Genomic DNA, 13,849 nt, shown 5'->3' on the forward strand with positions numbered 1-13,849 from the left:
AAGAGAACACTAATCCGTAGCATGAGAACCTGCACAAAGCTCACAGACCATAGCTATTTGATTGACTCCATAGGTAGCTAGAGAATCGACCTTCATAGATAGCACTTGGAGCTGCGCTGTAATAGCGGTGGCTGCATCGACTTCCAGAATACCTGCTACCTTCCAAGGCATCATCCTTTGAGTTGGGTTTTGATGCTCATTTGTAGCCATAGACTCAATAAGATTATAAGCCTCAGTATAGCTTTTGGCCCACAAGGTGCCTCCAGCTACTGCATCGAGCATGGGCCGAGATTGGGCCCCTAAACCATTATAGAAACTAGTGATCACCATCCAATTGGGCATTCCATGATGTGGACACTTTCTTAACATTTCCTTGTAGCACTCCCAAGCTTCACACATAGACTCTATAAATTGCTGCGCAAATTGAGTAAGAGCACTCCTCATAGCAACAGTCTTTGCCATTGGATAAAACTTCACCAGAAACTTTTGCGCAAGATCTTTCCAAGTAGTGATGGATCCAGCTGGTTCAGAATGTAACCAGTCCTTAGCTTTATCCCTCAGTGAGAATGGGAAAAGCCTCAGCTTGATAGCCTCATCAGTCACACCATTATATTTGAAAGTACTGTAGATCTCGACAAAATTCCTTATGTGCATGTTGGGGTCTTCAGTCGCAGCTCCTCCGAAAGAAACAGAGTTCTGCACCATCTGAATAGTGCCCGGCTTGATTTCAAAGGTGTTAGCTTGGATAGCCGGATGAAGAATGCTTGACTGAATGTCATCAATTTTAGGCCGAAAAAAGTCCATAAGAGCTGGATCTACCGGAACAATATGATCACCCATGATTACTGGCTCCTTCTGCTCACTTCCTGAATCCGAATCTTCAAAATCTATCTTCTCCGGAATATCAAGAACTTTGTCTGTCTCCTCAGCTGTATCTAAAGTCCTCTTGCGAGTACGAGAACGAGTTTGCATAAATGCTCTCTAAAGTACCTGAAACACAACTGAAAACAATAAGTAACACGTCTTAATCACTGAGTCCTAACGACCAATGATGGTAAGTACATAAACTAAACAAATACGCCGAGTCCCCGGCAGCGGTGCCAAAAACTTGTTAGGGCGAAAACACGCGCTAATATTCACGCAAGTATACGCGTTCGCAAGTAATATAGAATACTTTCTAATTCGTTCCCACAGAGACTCAGACTAATTATGTTCAATTAAACTCACTCACCAATGTATGATTACTTCTCAATGTTAAGACAATAACACTTAGATTTAAGTAACTAATTATTAACTACAATTAACTACTAAAATTAATCACTTAATTAACACTTCGAATTAACAATATTAAAACACTCATGAGATCACAACTTCATTACTACTTCCTTCAATGGTCATTGTTATTACCCTTAGTATGCAACCGTGATAATATTAATCGAATAACACGAAACTGATAAAAGCCAACTTTCATTGTACTAATACCATTCTACCAAACATCCATAATTAAAATAAAAGTTGAATAGGCATCAATTATGTTGAGTCCCTATATGTCTACATAAATTGACAACATAATGATTTAAGAACAAGTTATTCCTTTTGATTACACAGGGTGAATAAAACGGTTAGAGTTACCCACTAATCATGCAGACTCGTACATTAACCTATGCTAGCATGGCAAGTTCTAAATCTCGAGATCCACCATCGCTTCACAAGAGATTAACACCCTATCTTATATATTCGCGATGCACATAAGACGAATATGCACAACCAATACTAGATATTATACAATCATCACACACTAAGGTATTAAACAACTAACTAAAGAATTCCATAGTAAATCCGTTACGACCCATGATCACGATTAGCCCATGCTAGCACTTATCGTCATCATGGGTTCATATGAAAGCATGATAAATAAACACAAAAGAATAATAACTAAACTAATTATATTAAACCAGAGTACATCACAAGAGTAAATAGGTTCAAAGCAAAGAAAACTAGCATCCAACGTTACAACGAAATAAATAATCACAAGAAAATATGCTTCCTCTTCGTTGCGGTATGCTAAAACGGTCTTCTTCCTTATCTCCTTCGCTCCTTGATTAATACAACGATCCAACACCCATGAAATGTCTCTGAAATCTATTTATATAGGAGTCCCATAAAACTCAGATTACTCAGAAGTTGGAAGCCAAACAGAAATAGGAGTCTAAAATAATAAATCTGATTTTCCGTCCCTGCGCGGCCGCTCAGCATAACTTAGCGGGCGCTCAGCTTCCTGCGCGACCGCTCAGCATAGCTGAGCGGGCGCTCAGACCCCTACTGGAAAATGGTCTGTTTTTGCTCCGTTTCTTCGCTGTAATCTGCTCCTCTCTTCCCTCTTGCAATGCTAGACACATGCCAAGGCTTATTTTTGATGAATTCTCCCCCGAAATGCAACTAATACCCTGAAATGCACAAACACTAGAAAAACACATCAAATACACAAAATACTTGATATCAAGACACCAATTTAAGCTATTATAAGACGTTCTAAGTGGTATAAAATGCCACTTATCAGTTCCAAAAATTCATTAGAACTTATCCTTTTACCAGTATCAGAAGTTTTTCTTCTCCCAGTATCAGAACCTGTTCTATGCCTTGTAGTTCCAGCTTAGCTTGATGAAAGACCTTCACCTTGACCATGATCTCCACCCATTCCAGAGTTTCCTGCCGGGTCATTACCATCATCCTTTTTCTTCAGTGTCTTATCAGGTTTGCATTTCGACTTAATTACTTTCTCCCCCTTTTTGGCATCAGCAAGTAAAAGAAGAGAGAGAAGCAATTCCACTGAGGATTGGATCTCATTGAGTTGAGATTGCTGAGAAGCTTGATTTTTCAAAATTTCATCAATCTGAGACTGTTGCTTCTCTTGGGTTTTCTCAATGTTGGTAATTTGGTCAAAGGAAGGTTTTAAAAACCTTTTCTTGTCCAGATTGACAACTGTATCTTGTTGATTTAAGGTTTCTTGAATCTTGTCCACCTTGGCTTGAGTTACAGACTGTTGACCTTGAAGGTGCCTTGTAGTAAGTGCAGTAACTCTTAGTTGTGTCTTGAAATCTTCATTGACTAACAACTCATCAGCTTTTGCCAAGTGATCAGCAAGAATCTTTTCAGTAGGAACAAAGGTAACTGAGTTCCACTCCTTAGTCCACTCCTGTCCTCTAGGAGTTCCACTCCAAGGTACTGGTGCTTCCCCTGTAACAAACTTTTTGACTATCTCAGCCTTTAAAGGAGCTTGCAGAGGTGCATGTCCAGAAGGACCAGCTGCATCAACATCTAAATTTGTAGCAGCATTATCAGTAGCATCAACATTTGCAGCATCAGAACTTACAGAATCAACAGCTTCAGCATCTTCTGATAAAAGAACAGTATGAGAAGCTATGGGGGCTTCAACATCATCCTCTAAGGGCTGATCTCCAACTAAGTTCTGATTAACATCCATATTCTGATGCTCACCTAAAATATGATCTTCAGTATCTAGATGCAGAGAAGGTGTTGTAGGCAATTTTGGATTAAAATCAACATCAGGAATTGGTGTTGTTGGTGGAGTGACTTGAGTTGTTGGAGCTTCTAGATGCAAAACTTGAGGCACTTCAAAGTTATGAATGTCAATTTCATCCCGTGGCCCCTGGGTATCAGCATTTACTAGAGATACTGGAGGTGTAGGAATGTGAGTAGATTCTGGCTCATGTAGTGGTGAGTGATGAGTGGCTTGAGGGTCTGAATCAGCACTAGGAGAATTCTGAGCTTCAACATGGTCTTGTGAGATCAGAGATTCCTGATCTCCTTCCTTAGCTGCTACTTCCATTCCTTTACCGGAATCTTTTAGCTTTTAAGGTGACTTTAGGAGCTGTATCATCAGTATTATGCTTTCTAAGCCTTTTTAGAGGCCTAGAACTCCCAATATCATCATCCTTCTGAGAAGAGACCTTCTCAGCTTCTTTAACAACAAGTTCTGATACAGGCATCTGATTCATCTCACAAAATGAATCTCCTTCTCTTCTGTTGTGTCTGAGGTACTTTCTTAGTCCTCTTTGGTTTGGAAGATGAAGGCTGCACTGTAGGTTCTGAAGGTTGAGGTTGACAAGTTTGTGGTGGTTGAGTAGAGGTGGTAGGTGCTGATAGATGAGGTTCAGATGGTTGAACATCAGGATATAATGCAGTGTACTTAACAGGATCATAGGTTATTAAGGTTCGTTTGACAGATAAAGGAATTAAGAGGGGACTTAACACAACCTTCTTCTTATCAGTAGATAATAAGTCAGTAAAAGCTCTTTTAGCTATTCTGAATGATGAAATTAATTCACCATAACCTTGGGGCTTATTATCACAACAGAAACTATAAATAAGCTGACAAAATCTAGCAAAATAAACAGTAGATCTATCTTCATGCATTATGTCCCCAATAAAACCTAAAATAACACTTGCATAGTCAAAATCAGTTCGATTTATAAGAGCATACCCGATTTGTTGGCTGAATATGGGAATTGCATCAAAATTGGAACATTTGTTTGCAAAAGCTTTAGTTATGCAATCAAAGAAGAAACTCCATTCCTTCCTTATGAAAGATCCCTTCAACTGGCCCAGCTTTGCCAATGTCCTTTCATATCCCAGACTAGCCATCATGTTTTGAAGAACTGGCTCGTCAACAGTAGAATAAATAAAGTTCTCAGGTAGCTGTAGTGCTTGGCGAATCGTAGACAAAGTCATAACATACTCATCCTCCCATGATCAAAAAATAATACTTGGGGACCCTTGAGCACCACCATCATCATACACACTGCTTCTTCAGAACTCCAGTACTTGATTACCAGAAACTGCTTCGGGTTCAGTCAGAGCATACCCAATATCAGAACTAGCAAAAAAGTCCTGAACGAAATGAAGTTCAGAGGGTGCTTCTGACTTGCTAAGAATAACAGAGAAGTTATTAGGAACAAACGTAGCTATATCAAAAATTATGTCCTTGGGTTCCATGAGAATTCATGAGAAAGAAGATTGCCTGTAAGGTGTTTGAGAAAATGTCTGTATGAAAAATCATCAGTAGATGAGAGATAAAAGTAAAAAGAGAGAGAGATAAAATATGAAAGTAAATAAAGATTTTACAATCTTTTCTCTCTTTTAATTATACACGGTAGAAAAAGTAACCGTTGAGACACCTGTCAGACATGCAACAGTAAAAGATAATAATGGGCACGGGTATTCAGTAATCATTACTTATCACATGCAGTTTTTCAAGGAAAAACCGTTCCATTTACCAAGTAATCCCATTAATCAAGGTAGTTCAGTTTTATTTCAAATTTTAAAACTGTTCCCACTTAATTAATTTTTATCACTGCATGACCAATATTCTGTAAGAATATGACCAATAAGAGAATGACCATTAATAAACCAAGTACAAAAATACTTCCACGTCAGAATCAGAACTTGATTTGTATCAGAGCTAAAAAGGTCATCAGTATAAGGTTAGTATCAGGATTTAACATGTTATCAGAATATCCAACGACTCATAGACAAAATCGTGCATAAATATAAAATTTCATTAATATATTTAGCAAATACATTTCATGAAATTCAAATTACATGCTGAAAAGTACAAGATTGTCATAAGCTACAATTATTTCTTCTTCCTACTCTCAACAAAAAGAACAGCGAGACGAATGATTCACTCCTGCTATCGGAAAGCTTCCCTCCGTTCTTCTTCCAGATGCTCAAGATGGCGATGGTAGTCCATGTAGAAGAATAAGAGGTCTGTGAGGACCTCTTGGGGAACCGAGTCCCAGACATCATCAGGAATGGCGGTGACATGCCATTCCTGTTGCCATTCAGGACACCTCAAATTTATAGTGAAAGTGTCATAGTTCAGAACTAAGTTAAAGTGAACCATGGTTGTGATGAGTGAAAAAGAAATGAGTTTGAGAGTTTGAGAGAAAATAAAAGATGTGTTGGCTAGAATAAGGTGTTGGTTTATATAGCCAATAGAATCCCAAGAGACGCAAGGAAAATTGAATTGTTATAGGTAGAAATAATTCTACCTCGTCTCCCTAGACTGATGAGAATAAAACAACCATTGGTAGTTTAAGACAGGATTTAATGCGCACATGAAACAAGTAAAAATTACTGTGCATAGACGTGTACCACTAACCCAAATTATATTGACTGTTAATATCTCACCCAAACATATTCTGATTTTAAATAAGACTGTTTCAGATTTTAACCACAAATAAGTCAAGTAAAGAATCAGAGTTTAATATCAGAACTTAGACTTATATCAGAACTTAACAGTCATCAGAACATGATTTCTTAGCTCAAAAAGTGAATGCCTATTTCTGTAATTCTGCACACAAATTCTGATTTCATTTCTTCAGAACTTAATCATCAGAACTTCCATCATAACTTGTCCTCAGAATTTATGTAACTGACACTTAAACGTTCATCTAAAATAACATTTATCACCACAGTAATTTTCATCATTCATATGGAGTGTATGTGTCTACAGTAAGCTAAATATCAGATAAAGATTAAAGTCTGATTCACTTCAGTACATCTTAGAAATAAGGCATAACTAAGAACTTTGCTCAAAATCTGTCATGATTCTGAAGTCTACTTTAGAATGAGTTCATGCATGAGTCCACCTCAACTGTTTTGTGCTTATGTTATGCATCTTTTGAAATTCCATTTTACAGTGGCTTCTCAGTGTAAGTGAGTCACGACTGCTTATCAGAATTTATGCTATTATCAGAGTATTTCTCCAGTAATCATAGAGTGTGAAAAGTCACCAAGAAAAATATTCATTTTTGCTTTTCTGATGCATATTACTTAATACCAGCAATGCACTTGGATCTTCCCTTCCACGGTATTTACTCTAGATCTCAAAGGAGTACCTGATTTTTATTTCTTTTTCTTTTCCTTTTCTTTTGATAAGTGAGGCTTATCAGCACTTAGTACATTCACCATATTTACTAACATCAGAACTTAACAGATAAGAAGCATTATTCTAGTTTTTGACTTAGTAATAAGATAGACAAAGTAAACTTAACTAAGCTCAATATCAGAGTTTGCTTGTGTCAACAGATTTCCACATAAACAATTACTTCAGACATGGGATTTGTTAGTATATTAAAGACTACTAGGTCAGCATGTAGCATATTTATCCTCATTGGATTGAATAATCACAGAAACATTCATATCACTATTAGAGTTTAGAAATTCACATCAGACAACATTCAGTACTTAAGCAATTTTCAATTAAGCACATAATACACAGAGATGGTAATATTTGTAAATACTGATTATAAAGTCTGATGAATCAGAATAAAAACTAAGCAGATTTAGAGAAAGAACCTGAAACCATTCCAAGTTCATTTACCAATCTTATAAAAGTAGCTTCACACAGTGGTTTTGTGAAGATATCTGCTAGTTGTTGATCTGTTGGAACAAAGTGCAATTCCACTGTACCTTCATCCACATGTTCCCTTATGAAGTGGTACCTAATGCTGATGTGCTTTGTCATTGAGTGTTGAACTGGATCACCTGTCATAGCAATAGCACTTTGATTATCACAGTAAATATGGATTTTAAAATATGTTAACCCATAATCCAGTAACTGATTCTTCATCCAAAGAATCTGTGCACAACAGCTTCCTGCAGCAATGTACTCTGCTTCTGCAGTTGATATGGAAATTGACTTGTGTTTCTTGCTAAACCAAGAAACCAATCTGCCTCCAAGAAATTGGCAGCTTCCACTTGTGCTTTTCCTGTCAATTTTGCAACCTGCAAAATCTGCATCTGAGTAACCTATTAGCTTAAAGTCTGATTCTCTAGGATACCACAATCCCAGATCAGCTGTTCCCTTAAGATATTTGAAAATTCTTTTCACAGCTGTTAAGTGAGGTTCTCTTGGATCTGCTTGAAATCTTGCACAAAGATAGGTAGCATACATGATATCAGATCTACTAGCAGTTAAATAGAGTAGTGAGCCAATCATACCTCTGTAATCAGTAATATCTACTGATTTACCAGTATCTTTATCCAATTTTATTGCAGTGGCCATGGGAGAGGATGCACTTGACCAATCTTGCATTCCAAATTTCTTCAGCAGATTTCTGGTATACTTGATTTGACAAATAAAAGTGCCTTCTTCATTCTGCTTGACTTGAAGGCCCAGAAAATAGCTAAGTTCCCCCATCATACTCATTTGATATCTTGACTGCATCAGTTTGGCAAACTTCTTGCAAAGTCTATCATTTGTAGAACCAAAAATGATATCATCAACATATATATGCACCAAAAGTAAGTCCTTTCCATGGTTGAGGTAGAACAGAGTTTTGTCAATAGTTCCTCTGTTAAATCCACTTTCCAGAAGAAACTGAGCTAAAGTCTCAAACCATGCTCTTGGAGCTTGCTTAAGGCCTTAAACTGCTTTATCAAGCCTGTAGACATGATTTGGAAATTTGGAATCTACAAAGCCTGGAGGTTGTTCAACATATACTTCCTCTTCCAATTCTCCATTGAGAAAAGCACTTTTCACGTCCATTTGAAAGACAGTAAACTTTTTGTGAGCAGCATAAGCCAAAAATATCCTTATGGCTTCCAATCTAGCAACTGGTGCAAATGTTTCATCATAATTAATTCCCTCCTATTGAGAATATCCTTTTGCAACCAGCCCTGCTTTATTCCTTGTAATTATGCCATCACTATCAGTTTTGTTTTTGAACACCCACTTTGTACCAACAACAGATCTGTTTTTTGGTCTTGGCACTAGGGTCCAGACTTTGTTTCTTTCAAATTCATTTAACTCTTCCTGCATTGCTTGCACCCAATCAGCATCTTGAAGAGCTTCTTCCACTTTCTTTGGTTCAGTCTGAGAAAGAAAAAAATTATAGAGACATTCACTTGAAGTAGCTGTTCTAGTTCTGACACCTGCATCAGGATTTCCAATAATTAAGTTAAGTGTATGTAATTTAGTCCACTTCCTTACAGATGGAAGGTTTTCTCTAGAACTGGATACTCCCCCATGATCCATGCTATCTTCATCAACATTTTCTGATGCTCCCCCTGAAACTATGTTCTCTGAGTTGGATCCTTCAGAATTTAGGTTATCTGAACTATCAGAACTTGGCTTATTAGAACTTGAAGAGCCAGTTGTATGTTCTGATACTTCTTGAGATGTGGTTGTTTCTTCAGTATGCTCCCCCTGCACAGGTGCATCTTCCTTTGGCGTAGTCACCACAGTTTCAATAACATCAGATTTTAATCTATCAGAGTTTGCAGTATCAGGATTTAGACTGTCAGGATTTTCAGTATCAAAATTTAAGTCTTCATTTTCAAATCTCAGCTGATCATGATCATTGAAATCTTCAAGTCCAGTAATCTTCTTATCATCAAAGGAGACATTGATAGATTCCATGACAACCCTTGTTCTTAAATTGTAGACTCTGAAGGCTTTTGTGGAAAGTGGATATCCAACAAAAATTCCTTCATCAACTTTTAAATCAAATTTGGATAACTATTCAGGGTGAGTCTTAAGAACAAAACACTTGCATCCAAATACATGAAAATACTTCAGATTTGGCTTCTTTTTCTTCACCATCTAATATGGTGTCTTTCCATGCCTGTTAATGAGTGTTGCATTCTGAGTAAAACAAGCAGTCTGCACATCTTCAGCCCAAAAATAGGTTGGTAGCTTTGCTTCATCAAGCATAGTTCGTGCAGCTTCAATAAGAGTTCTATTCTTTCTTTCAACAACTCCATTTTGCTGTGGAGTTCCAGGAGCAGAAAATTCCTGCTTTATTCCATGGTCTTTGCAGAACTCTTCCATGATCAAATTCTTGAACTCAGTGCCATTATTACTTCTTATGATCTTCACAGAATCTTTGACCAATTTATCCAGTTGCTTGACATGATCAATCAAGATAGATGCAGTTTCACTTTTTGTGTGCAAGAAATACACCCATGTGTATCTGGTGAACTCATCCACTATGACCATAGCATATTTCTTCTTTGCAATAGACATGACATTCACTGGACCAAATAGATCTACATGTAGTAGGTGATAAGGCTCAAGAATTGATGATTCAGTCTTGCTCTTGAATGAAGATTTTCTTTGTTTTTCCTTCTGACATGAATCACAAAGGCCATCAGGAGCAAACACTGATTTTGGCAGTCTTCTCACAAGATCTTTCTTGACTAATTCATTTATATTGTTGAAATTTAAATGAGAGAGTTTCTTGTGCCAATTCCAGCTTTCTTCAATTGATGCTCTACTCAACAGACAGATTGCAGAACCATCAGTACTTGTTGAAAGCTTGGCTTCATAAATGTTACCATGCCTGTATCCTTTCAGAGCAACTTTGCCTATAGATTTGCTTACAACATCACAGTGTTCTTCAAAATAATCCACATGATAACCTCTGTCACAGATTTGACTAACACTCAGCAGATTGTGTTTAAGTCCTGAGACCAGAGCTACATCTTTAATGATGACATTCCCAAGATTGATATTTCCATATCCCAGTGTTTTTCCAATGTTGCCATCTCCATAAGAAACACTTGGGCCAGCTTTCTCCACAAAGTCTGATAGCAGGTCTTTATTTCCAGTCATATGTCCTGAACATCCACTGTCCAGAACTAGGATGTTTTTCTTGTTGCCCTGCAATCACAAAGACCACTAATGATTAGTTTTAAGGACCCGGACTTGCTTGGATCCTTTGGCCTTATTAAGTTTGTTAACATTTGCAGCGGATTTAGCATCAGAGTTTAAGTTAACATTTTTCTTATCAATAGTTACACTATCAGACTTTGTATCATAACTTACACTAGAAGGAACAATGCTAACTTTCTTTAAAGAAGGTTTTATTTGATAATAATCATAGTACAAACTATGATAATCCTTACAAGTATAAATGGAATGCCATAAACTACCACAATGAAAACAAGGATTTTATGGCCTATATCTAACAGACTGACTCTTAACTCTTGACTTTGAAGGTAAGGAGTTTATGTTCTTATTCTTCCTGCAAAAAGAAGCCAGATGGTTAGAACTTCCATAGTTATGACATATTTTTCTAGGAGCATTAGGAACAGGCTTATAATCATTGCTTTTATTCATACCTTCCTTTCCATTCCTATTTTTCCTAGGTGACTTTACCTTGTTTATATTTTTAACATCTTTCAGCTTATGCTTAAGCTGCTTCTTTGTCATTAAGCCTACGTTAACTTCAGTTGTCTTTTCTTATTTTAGTTTGTCAGAAGTTAATTCCTTTTTAACTTCTAATTTCTCAGTATCAGACTTTACAGCTACAAACTTAACAGGTTTTAACTTTGGCTTTTGTTTAACAACTATAGGCTTAATTTTTACAGTTCCTTTATCATTCTTATCATCTCCATAACCTAAGCCCTCTTTCCAGTTACCACTACTTAACAAATTATGAGTTGTTCTGCCAGAGTTAGTCCAAGTCCTGATAATCTCTCTTTCCTTTTTTAGCTCAGTTTTTAGAGATTCATTCATTTTAAGTACTTCATCCCTAACATAGAAAGCATCATCTCTATCTTTCTGAATTTGATGGAACATGACTAACTCTTTTTCTAAATAATCATTCCTCTTTTTACAAGCAAGATTTTCAGAAGTTAATCTTTCACATGTTAAAGTTTGATCTCTATAACTAATGAACATGGTTTTAAGATATCTTCTCAACTCATTAATGTCATCAGTATGAAAGGTATAAGTAGTTTGAGGTACCTTTAACTCAGCAGCTTCAGAACTGCTATCAGTATTTGCCATCAAGGCATAGTTCACCTCACTTTCAGAATCTGAAGTGTATGTTCAGCTTTTCTTCTTTGTGACAAGAGCCTTGCCTTTGTCACTCTTCACTTTCTTGCAATCAGGAGATATGTGGCCTTTCTCACCACAGTTGTAGCATTTGACATTTGTGTAATCTCCTCTGTCAGACTTTCCTCCTTTGCCTTCAGATTTTCTAAAATTCTTCTTATCAGAACTTGCACCTTTCCTGGAAAACTTCTTTCCCTTCCTGAACTTTCTGTATGCAATCCTTGTGATTCCTTTCACCATAAGAGCACACAGCTTCATCATCTCTTCATCAGCATCCATCTCAGGCAAGCTTTCAGTTTCTGAGTCATCATCACTTTCAGAACTTGATGACTCAGTATCAGACTTTGTGATGAGCACTTTTCCCTTGCCTTTCCTTGAGGTAGCTGCCTTGGGGGATTCTTCCTTAGCCTTAAGAGCAACTGTCCTTGACTTTCCTCCTTTCCTCTTGCTTCTTTGTTCCATCTCAAGTTCAAGAGTCTTGAGCATCCCATAAATTTCAGCAAGAGTTGTTTCTTCAAGATTATAGTTGTCTCTTATAATTGTGGCCTTCAAATCCCAACTTTCCGGAAGAGCTAACAGGAATTTAAGATTTGAATCTTCAAGATCATACTCTTTATCAACTAGTGATAAATCATTCAAGAGTTTGACAAATCTGTCATATAAATCAGTCAATGACTCATTAGGCTTTGAGTCAAAGTGTTCACACTCTTGAGTGAGTATAGTCTTCCTGTTCTTCTTAATCGAATTAGTTCCCTGGCATCTTGTCTCCAAGGCATCCCATATCTCCTTTGCAGTCTTGCAATTAAATACCCTGTTTGACATTACATTATCAATGGCACTATGCAGCAAATGTCATACCTTAGCATCCTTAGCAATTGATGCGATATCTTTAATAGTGTAATCACTCTTCTCCTTTGGTACAGACTTTGCTGCTTCACCTGCAACTACAACAGTGAGTTTTGTTGGCTTGTGAGGTCCTTCATTGATTCTATCAAGATATTCTGGATCTGTAGCTTCCAGAAACATAGTCATCCTCACCTTCCATATAGGATATTCAGATGGTTTCAGTATGGGAACTCTAATAGCCTCATATCGACTATGGATTTGAGTCTTTGGGGGTTCTTCAGTTTTGGTGGGCTTGGTTGGAGTTTCTGCTTCAGACATGATTGTTTTTGGATCTTAAACTGTTTGTGTGTTAACAGATAGGCTCTGATACCACTTGTTAGGTCACACACACTGTAGAAGGGGGTTCAATACAGTGTATAGCACAATCAAACCGAATTAAAAGAACACAAGTAACAGAAAACAAACTTTATTAAACTATGTTACAATGTAGAACTGTCCTCTCTCAGTGATGAACAAATATCACGAGAACTGCTAAGGTTACAATGAATAATATTCTTGATAATGATAACACATATAGTGTAAACCCTATGTTTGTGTTTATATACTACACAGTTACAAGATAATCGCTAATTGATAAGGAATATAATTCTGCTTCCTAAAATATATCAATCAGTTATCTTTTCTTCCAAGTATTCCATTCTTCACAGAATTCATTCTTCATGCATATCTCTTCTTGCATTTGTCTTGATCTTCTTTCCTTTCAATCAGACGCCTTCCTTATCTGAAAGTTTCCTTTAAGTCCTGATATTATCTCCTGATAAATATCTCCTGAACCTTAAGTACTAATAACTTAAGTTCTGACTTCAGTATAAGTGCTGATTTCAGTTAAGTACTGATTTGTCCTGTTTAAGTAAGATCTGAAAACTAAACACAAATCATATTAGACAAGACATTATCAAATATATCCAACATTTTATTTAACATTTCACTAAATATATTGACTTTTTACTAAATTTCATGTTATGGCATACCAAAACACTTATTATGAAAAAACAACATACATTATATAAAATACGAGACGTCGCCGAGATGACGTCGAGTAAGATTGTCAGATATAATTATATCAAGTAAAAA

At 36.8% G+C, this 13,849-nt stretch overlaps 1 non-coding gene across 1 annotated transcript; it reads left to right on the forward strand.

The window, feature by feature from the left end:
• The first annotated feature begins 340 nt into the window (after positions 1-340).
• On the forward strand, positions 341-447 carry LOC141662313 (small nucleolar RNA R71). The gene has a single exon (XR_012550434.1). It is a non-coding gene; the product is annotated as a small nucleolar RNA R71 (small nucleolar RNA).
• Positions 448-13,849: the final 13,402 nt, after the last annotated feature.

This window comes from Apium graveolens, chromosome 5 (genome assembly GCF_009905375.1).
Source record: "Apium graveolens cultivar Ventura chromosome 5, ASM990537v1, whole genome shotgun sequence".
NCBI lineage: Eukaryota > Viridiplantae > Streptophyta > Magnoliopsida > Apiales > Apiaceae > Apium > Apium graveolens.